The following is a 9,211-nucleotide window of genomic DNA, read 5'->3' as shown; positions in this document are numbered from 1 at the left end:
TGGAGAGTCAGACTGTCTGGGCTGGATGGAGGGCACTGGATGGAGAGTCAGACTGTCTGGGCTGGATGGAGGGCAATGGGTAGAGAGGAGGAGATGATTCCGTTATGGGGAAAACCATAAATAGTCGCTGTGTAGCATGTGACAGTGCCAGGATAATCATCAGAGGAGTTTCAGGCCTCTGGCTGTATGATGGCTACCGATGGGAGGAAATATAATTTTGTCTAATCCATAGTTAATGGCCTCTTGTCACTCTTAATTACAACTTCATTTAAACGTATGACAAAACATGATGAGGGGAAAGAGTAAAGGGAGGGACTCGAAAGAAAAAGAGAGAGAAAAATGTAAGAAATAGTCAGAGATCTTACAGTATCTGGGACAAGGGTTCTTTGAATATATCAACCCCGGTAGCTTCCAGTCCAGAGGTCTGACTCCTACAGTTGGACAATTAAGCCATATGGCACAATATACAGCACAGCCTCAAGTGCCTTAATGATTTTTTATTTTGTTTTAATTCATGGTTACCAACATATTAAAATAACAATGAATTACATATTTTCATTAAAATGTTATAGTCTTGACAAATCTGCTTCCTAGTTCTTTTAATGTAGTTGCTATGCAAAAGGACTGGTTGTCTGTTCTAAACAAAATAGTTGCTATGCAGGCTGTATAACATTCTTGCTACTGTAGCTAGCTAGCCAACCTAAGCTAACTCAGTCACGTCAAACATTGCACCTGGAATGACAGTACGTACACTACAGTAGTTTGTCTATATTGAGCAGTACTACAGAACCATGAACTAGTTCAGAGAAGTGGAGGCTACAGAGGGCATGGAGGGGTCTGTTCCCCATCTCTGTAGTGGGGGCCTGTGAGCACCGAGCCAAGAGCACCGAGACAGGCAGGTTTAAACAGTGGGTGATGTCTATGGGCTACGGCAGAGAAGAAAGAGGGATGGCTGAGGTGAGAAGAGGAAAAGAGAAAAGAGAGAGAGAGAGAGAGAGAGAGAGAGAGAGAGAGAGAGAGAGAGAGAGAGAGAGAGAGAGAGAGAGAGAGAGAGAGAGAGAGAGAGAGAGAGAGAGAGAGAGAGAGAGAGAGAGAGAGCAAGATTCACTCATCTCATATCCGCAACACATTGACGTTTGTCCAATGAGGGAACTTTATTGTCTTTGCAGGCTGAAAACATACACCCACCTACACACACATACTCACACTTGCACACACACGCAGAGAGTTGACTTCACTGTGCTCATTCCCATATGCGCATGCCTTTGGACCAGAGCACAACAAGAGGACCAGTCGTTGCATTTAGGCCTGTTGTTCTGACACTAAGCACTCCATATTGCATTAGGCTGTCGTGCAGCATATTCAGGCAAAACGTATACGCTGCAAAATGGGGGAAAACCCCAAGAATGCTTTACTTAACCCAAAGTAAAGTTAAACTGTTAGGCATTACATCACATCATCATTACATCACAGTTAGGCATTACAAACTTAGGCATTACATCACATCATTACATCACAGTTAGACATTATAAACTTAGGCATTACATCACAGTTAGGCATTACAAACTTAGGCATTACATCACATCATCATTACATCACAGTTAGACATTATAAACTTAGGCATTACATCACAGTTAGGCATTACAAACTTAGGCATTACATCACATCATCATTACATCACTATTAGGCATTACAAACTTAGGCATTACATCACATCATCATTACATCACAGTTAGGCATTATAAACTTAGGCATGACATCACTGTTAGGCATTACAAGCTTAGGCATTACATCACATCATCATTACATCACAGTTAGGCATTACAAACTTAGGCATTACAGCACTGTTAGGCATTGCATCACTGTAAGCATTACATCACCCTTAGGCATTACATCACTGTTAGGCATTACAAACTTAGGCATTACATCACTGTTAGGCATTACAAGCTTAGGCATTACATCACATCATCATTACATCACAGTTAGGCATTACAAACTTAGGCATTACAGCACTGTTAGGCATTGCATCACTGTAAAGCATTACATCACCGTTAGGCATTACATCACTGTTAGGCATTACATCACATCATCATTACATCACTGTTAGGCATTGCAAACTTAGAAATTACATCACATCATCATAACATCACTGTTAGGCATTACAAACTTAGAAATTACATCACATCATCATAACATCACTGTTAGGCATTACATCACTGTTAGGCATTACATCACTGTTAGGCATTACATCACTGTTAGGCTTTACATCACTGTTAAGCATTACATCACTGTTAGGCATTACATCACATCATCATTACATCACTGTTAGGCATTACATCACATCATCATTACATCACTGTTAAGCATTACATCACTGTTAGGCATTACATCACATCATCATTACATCACTGTTAGGCATTACATCACATCATCATTACATCACTGTTAGGCATTACATCACATCATCATTACATCACTGTTAAGCATTACATCACTGTTAGGCATTACATCACTGTTAGACATTACATCACATCATCGTTACATTACTGTTAGGCCTTACATCACGGCTAGGCATTACATCACTGTTAAGCATTACATTACTGTTAGGCATTACATCACTGTTAAGCATTACATTACTGTTAGGCATTACAAACATAGACATTACATCACTGTTAGGCATTACAAACATAGACATTACATCACTGTTAGGCATTGCATCACTGTAAGCATTACATCACCCTTAGGCATTACATCACTGTTAGGCATTACAAACATAGACATTACATCACTGTTAGGCATTACATCACTTACTTTGTTAAGTTTCGATTCTCCACTAGCAGAGGCCTTCTGAAGCAGACGTAGGTATCGGATGCTACTATAGCAATCTAAAGGACAAGGCCTCTTTTCAATACAGTCTTTAATCCCTTGGAGGTCTTTTGTGCATTCTCTGTCTGAATGAGTGGTGTACAGTAACAAATAAGCATCTGATTGGTTACCTTTCAACAATAGACCTAGAATAGCTCTAGAATGATAAGGTGGGACAGTATCAAGACGCTCTCTGATTTCTCAGCTCTCAATTGCAATTCTGCCGACTGGCACCCATGTTTGATCCATACAGAAGGTCCAGCCAATGTCGAGTGGAGGGAATGTGTCCAGGAGGGCAGGGTGGGCGTGGAGACCTAGGCCCGGTTTCCCAAAAGCATCTTATGGTTCTAAGATGAACGTAGCCTTAAGATGCTTTTGGGGAACTGGGCCCAGGTCGGGTTGTGGTTTTAAAAAGTCTGGGCAATGTTAGTGATCACTGACTGGCTCACACACACACACACACACACACACACACACACACACACACACACACACACACACACACACACACACACACACACACACACACACACACACACACACACACACACACACACACACACACACACTACAGCAGCCTTCTGCTGCCTAATGACGCAGAACCCTCTGGTGCAGAAGAGATTTTCAGATTGTAATTTCTCTAATTGCTCTCCTCTGCAGGAGCTGGTACGACACAGACGAAGCTGAGCGGTCTGCTACAGAGAAACACTCTCCCATGGGTCCCTAACTAGCGGGGCTTGTCTATGTTTTTGGACACTTCAAATAGTGATAGTGAATCGGCTAGTCTTTTCCGATACTGTGCTGTATTCGCGCTCACTTTCTACACTCCCTTTCCACTGCTTTCTATTGTACCTAAACCCTTCTGATATTCAGCATATGCTTGTTCCTGTACTTCCTCTACACCATATGTTGAGCAGCAGTGGTAGTGGAGAGAGGGGTCAGTGCTAGATGGTAGACAGGTACAGAGAGTGTAAGGTATTAAGGGAAGGGTTGCAGACCTGCTTATGCAACAGTGGAACGTAGCAGAGCATTAATGCATATCACCCGGGATAACATCCAGGGAAGCCAGAGAGGGACGGCAGTAGTCGTTGAGAAAGAGGGGGGGGGGGGGTAGAAGGATGAGGTAGGAGGAGGTGTAGTCAGTGGCGTCCTTAGGCCAGGACTTCCGGGGGCCTCAGCCCAGGATGTTTTTGATCCAGCCCTGAACCTTTGATCGTAAAACTTTTTTCTTTTACATTTCAGTCTATGGGTTTCCATAACCACACAGGACTTGTGCTATGCATTATTAAAAACAATGTTCTACTGACAAATATCTATGAGAAATATGAACAGTCCAATATACTGCACTAGGCAGTAACAGGCACTGCAAGAAGCCCCTGGAGTGACGCGGGGCCTGCTGTGATTGGTTGAGATTGGCAGTGGACCACCCATGTCCCTTGACCCCTCCCCACCACTACAGCACTGGTTAGATGTCAATGTCTTCACTCAGCAAAACGCCTGTCACTCTATCAGGGTCTGCATCATAGCACTGAGCAAATATAGATATTCAGAACGGGGATTTGAACTTGCAACCTTTCGGTTACTAGTCCAACACTCTAACCACTAGAGTGATGGAGAGAGACACACCAGACAAGTCACAGAGACAGCAACAGAAGAATAGGATATGATGGAGAGAGACACACCAGACAAGACAGAGACAGCATCGGAAGAATAGGATATGATGGAGAGAGACACACCAGACAAGACACAAAGACATCAACAGAAGAATAGGATATGATGGAGAGAGACACACCAGACAAGACACAAAGACATCAACAGAAGAATAGTATATGATGGAGAGAGACACACCAGACAAGACAGAGACAGCAACAGAAGAATAGGATATGATGGAGAGAGATACACCAGACAAGACAGAGACAGCAACAGAAGAATAGGATATGATGGAGAGAGACACACCAGACAAGACACAGAGACAGCAACAGAAGAATAGGATATGACGGAGAGAGACACACCAGACAGGGCAGAGACAGCAACAGAAGAATAGGATATGATGGAGAGAGACACACCAGACAAGACACAGAGACAGCAACAGAAGAATAGGATATGACGGAGAGAGACACACCAGACAAGACAGAGACAGCATCGGAAGAATAGGATATGATGGAGAGAGACACACCAGACAAGACACAAAGACATCAACAGAAGAATAGGATATGATGGAGAGAGACACACCAGACAAGACACAAAGACATCAACAGAAGAATAGTATATGATGGAGAGAAACACACCAGACAAGACAGAGACAGCAACAGAAGAATAGGATATGATGGAGAGAGATACACCAGACAAGACAGAGACAGCAACAGAAGAATAGGATATGATGGAGAGAGACACACCAGACAAGACACAGAGACAGCAACAGAAGAATAGGATATGACGGAGAGAGACACACCAGACAAGACAGAGACAGCAACAGAAGAATAGGATATGATGGAGAAAGACACCAGACGAGACACAGAGACAGCAACAGAAGAATAGGATATGATGGAGAAAGACACCAGACGAGACACAGAGACAGCAACAGAAGAATAGGATATGATGGAGAAAGACACCAGACGAGACACAGAGACAGCAACGGAAGAATAGGATTTGATGGAGAGACACACCAGAAGAACAGAACAGGCCATAACATAAGAGGATAGGCAAAGGAGACAGTAACAAACAGAGAGAACAGAGGTGGATTGAACACATAGTAGACTGTATCTCTTCTAGCTGCTCTATAGATTTTAATTGTCTGTATTTATTTGCAGAAATTCTAAGAAGCAGACAGTGAAAAAGACAGTGAAACATGGTTTACAGTGAATTTATAGGTGAGGTGAAAATGCCTGTGAAATTACTATTAAAACAATGAATTTACTTGTACACTTTTTACAACCAGGACAGGAATAGAGATGAAGGTAGACGAGAGACAGCAACATAGAATACTAAGAAACAGCTTCATCAGAAACAGCTTCATCAGAAAATGCATCGGCAACGTTGTACCCACGGTGAGGGGTTGATTCTTCTCCAATCAAAAGCCCTGGATTAACACAGAGGTTGGCGCTAAACTAAAGAGCAGGGCTACCGCACACAGAGGACATGAATAAGTACCAGATGGCCACTATGACCTCCGCAGTCATCAAACAAGCAAAAGTCCAATATAGGAACAATGTGGAATCATATTACACAGGCTCCACCACCCGCGGGTATGTGACAGGGGTTACAGTCCATTACGGATTTCAAAGGAAGACCCAACCGTGATCTGCCCAACGATGCTTCTCTACCAGACCAACTCAACGCATTCTATGCTTGGTTTGACAACAAGATCAAGCCGGGTGTGAGTGCCGACTGTGTGATCTTACTCTCCGATGCCAACGTGAGAAGGGTCTTTAATCAGGTCGACACTTAAGGCCGCGGGCCCCGACGGTATTCCAGGACGCGTTCTAAGAGCGTGTGCAGAACAGCTGGCAGGCATATTCACAGTCATTTTCAACCTCTCCTTGTCCCAGTCTGTAATCCTCACATGTTTTAAGATGACTACCATCATCCCTGTTCCTAAGAACTCTTAAGGCTTCATGCCACAATGACTACCACCCTGTATCATTCACTTCTGTAATCATGAAGTGCTTTGAGAGGCTGGTTATGGCACACATTAACTCCACCATCCCAGCCCCCCTAGACCCACTCCAATTTGCATACCGCCCCAACAGGTCCATCGATGACGCAATCTCAATTGCTCTCCACACTGCCCTCACCCACTTAGAGAAGAGGAATACCTCTGTGAGAACACTGTTCATTGACTATAGCTCAGCCAGCGTTCAACACCCTTATCCCCTCCAAGCTCGTCACCAAATCAAATCAAATTGTATTGGTCACACACAAATATTTAGCAGATGTTACTGCGGGTGTCGCGAAATGCTTGTGTTCCCTAGCTACAACAGTGCAGTAGTATCTCACAATTCACAACAATACACACAATACACACAATCTTGAAAGTAAAATAATGGAATTAAGAAATATATAAATATTAGGACAAGCAATGTCGGAGTGGCATTGACCAAAATACAGTAGAATACAGTATAAACATACAACATTAGTAAAACAGTATGTAAACATTATTAAAGCGACTATTGTTCCATTATTAAAGTGACCAGTGATTCCATGTCTATATATATAGGGCAGCAGCCTCTGAGGTGCAGGGTTGTGTAACCAGGTGGTAGCCGGCTAGTGATGGCTATTAAACAGTCTGATGGCCTTGAGATAGAAGCTGTTTTTCAGTCTCTCGGTCCCAGCTTTGATGCACCTGTACTGACCTCACCTTCTGGATGGTAGTGGTGAGAACAGACAGTGGCTCGGGTGGTTGTTGTCCTTGATGATCCTCTTGGCCTTCCTGTGACATCGGGTCGTGTAAGTTCCTCGAGTCCAAATCCCTGAAGACTTAAAATGGTCCAAACACACACGCACAGTCGGGCCTTCACATCCTGAAAAAGTTGTACAGCTGTACCCTCCCTCCCGTCCAGGACCTCTATATCATGCGGTCTGAAAAGAAGGCCCAGAAAATCATTAAAGACCCCAACCACCCAAGTCACAGACTATTATCTCTGCTGCCACACGACAAGAGGTACCGGTGCATCAAGTCTGACACTAAGGAATACGACTGATAAATTAGCTAACGAAATAGCTACACGGACAGAGTTTACCTTGCATCTTTTATTTCAGTCTCTATGCACACTCACACACACTGACACACCAACATACACACACACTCGCGCCATCATTTGTTCACACATAATATGCACATACAGTACATTTATACTGACTCTACACACCCGCACACTCACATACAATCATCATATAAGCTGCTACTCTGTTTATCTTATATCCTGATGCCTAGTCACCTTACCCTATACATATCTACCTTTATTGATACAGTATCCCTGGATTGATGGAGGTAGACTTTTCAAATATGTTCTGTATATAGTATGCTTACTTTGTGTATTTCATATTTATTACTCTTATCTCTCATGTTATTTCTTTTTTTCTAGTAATACATTGTTAATGATTATTGCATTGTTAGGTTTTGAATTTGCATGAAAGGCATTTCACTGTACTTGTGCATGTGACATTAAAACTTAAACTTAAACTAAGAGACAGCTACAGAAGAGGGCAGACGAGAGAGACAGCAACAGACGACACAGAGAAAGTGATGTAGAGAAGCAGAGGAGGGGTGATCACACAGACTTAAAGCTGCTCTATGGATTCTAAATACTGCACAGTGTGTGTGAGAGAGTGAGAGTGAGAAGGTGTTTGGGTACTGTGGGATTCTTTAATCAGCCTGGCTCATTGGACAGGTCAGAGTCTGTTTGACGTTGGTGAGTGGTTTTTGGCAATACACTGTAGATGTATGTGCTCCAGAGTAGAGAGTGTTCCAGAGTAGAGAGTGTTCCAGAGTAGAGAGTGTTCCAGAGTTGAGAGTGCTCCAGAGTAGAGAGTGTTCCAGAGTAGAGAGTGCTCCAGAGTAGAGTGTGCTCCAGAGTAGAGACTGCTCCAGAGTAGAGAGTGTTCCAGAGTAAAGAGTGCTCCAGAGTAGAGAGTGCTCCAGAGTAGAGAGTGTTCCAGAGTAGAGAGTGCTCCAGAGTAGAGAGTGCTCCAGAGTAGAGAGTGTTCCAGAGTAGAGAGTGTTCCAGAGTAGAGAGTGCTCCAGAATAGAGAGTGTTCCAGAGTAGAGAGTGTTCCAGAGTAGAGAGTGCTCCAGAGTAGAGAGTGCTCCAGAGTAGAGAGTGCTCCAGAGTAGAGAGTGCTCCAGAGTAGAAAGTGTTCCAGAGTAGAGAGTGTTTCGGTGTAGAGAGTGTTCCAGAGTAGAGAATGTTCCAGAGTAGAGGATATTCCAGAGTAGAGAGTGTTCCAGAGTAGAGAGTGTTCCAGAGTAGAGGATGTTCCAGAGTAGAGAGTGTTCCAGAGTAGAGGATGTTCCAGAGTAGAGAGTGTTCCAGAGTAGAGAGTGTTCCAGAGTAGAGGATGTTCCAGAGTAGAGACCTGTTTTAGAGTAGAGAGTGTTCCAGAGTAGACAGTGTTCCAGAGTATAGAGTGCTCCAGAGTAGAGAGTGTTCCAGAGTAGGGAGTGTTTCAGAGTAGAGAGTGTTCCAGAGTAGAGACTGTTCCAGAGTAGAGAGTGTTTCAGAGGAGAGAGTGTTCCAGAGTAGAGAGTGCTCCAGAGTAGAGAGTGCTCCAGAGTAGAAAGTGTTCCAGAGTAGAGAGTGTTTCGGTGTAGAGAGTGTTCCAGAGTAGAGAATGTTCCAGAGTAGAG

The sequence above is a fragment of the Oncorhynchus kisutch genome, linkage group LG15 (assembly GCF_002021735.2).
Source record: "Oncorhynchus kisutch isolate 150728-3 linkage group LG15, Okis_V2, whole genome shotgun sequence".
Lineage (NCBI taxonomy): Eukaryota > Metazoa > Chordata > Actinopteri > Salmoniformes > Salmonidae > Oncorhynchus > Oncorhynchus kisutch.
The sequence above is the reverse complement of the archived record's forward strand: the minus strand, read 5'-3'. Positions refer to the sequence as shown.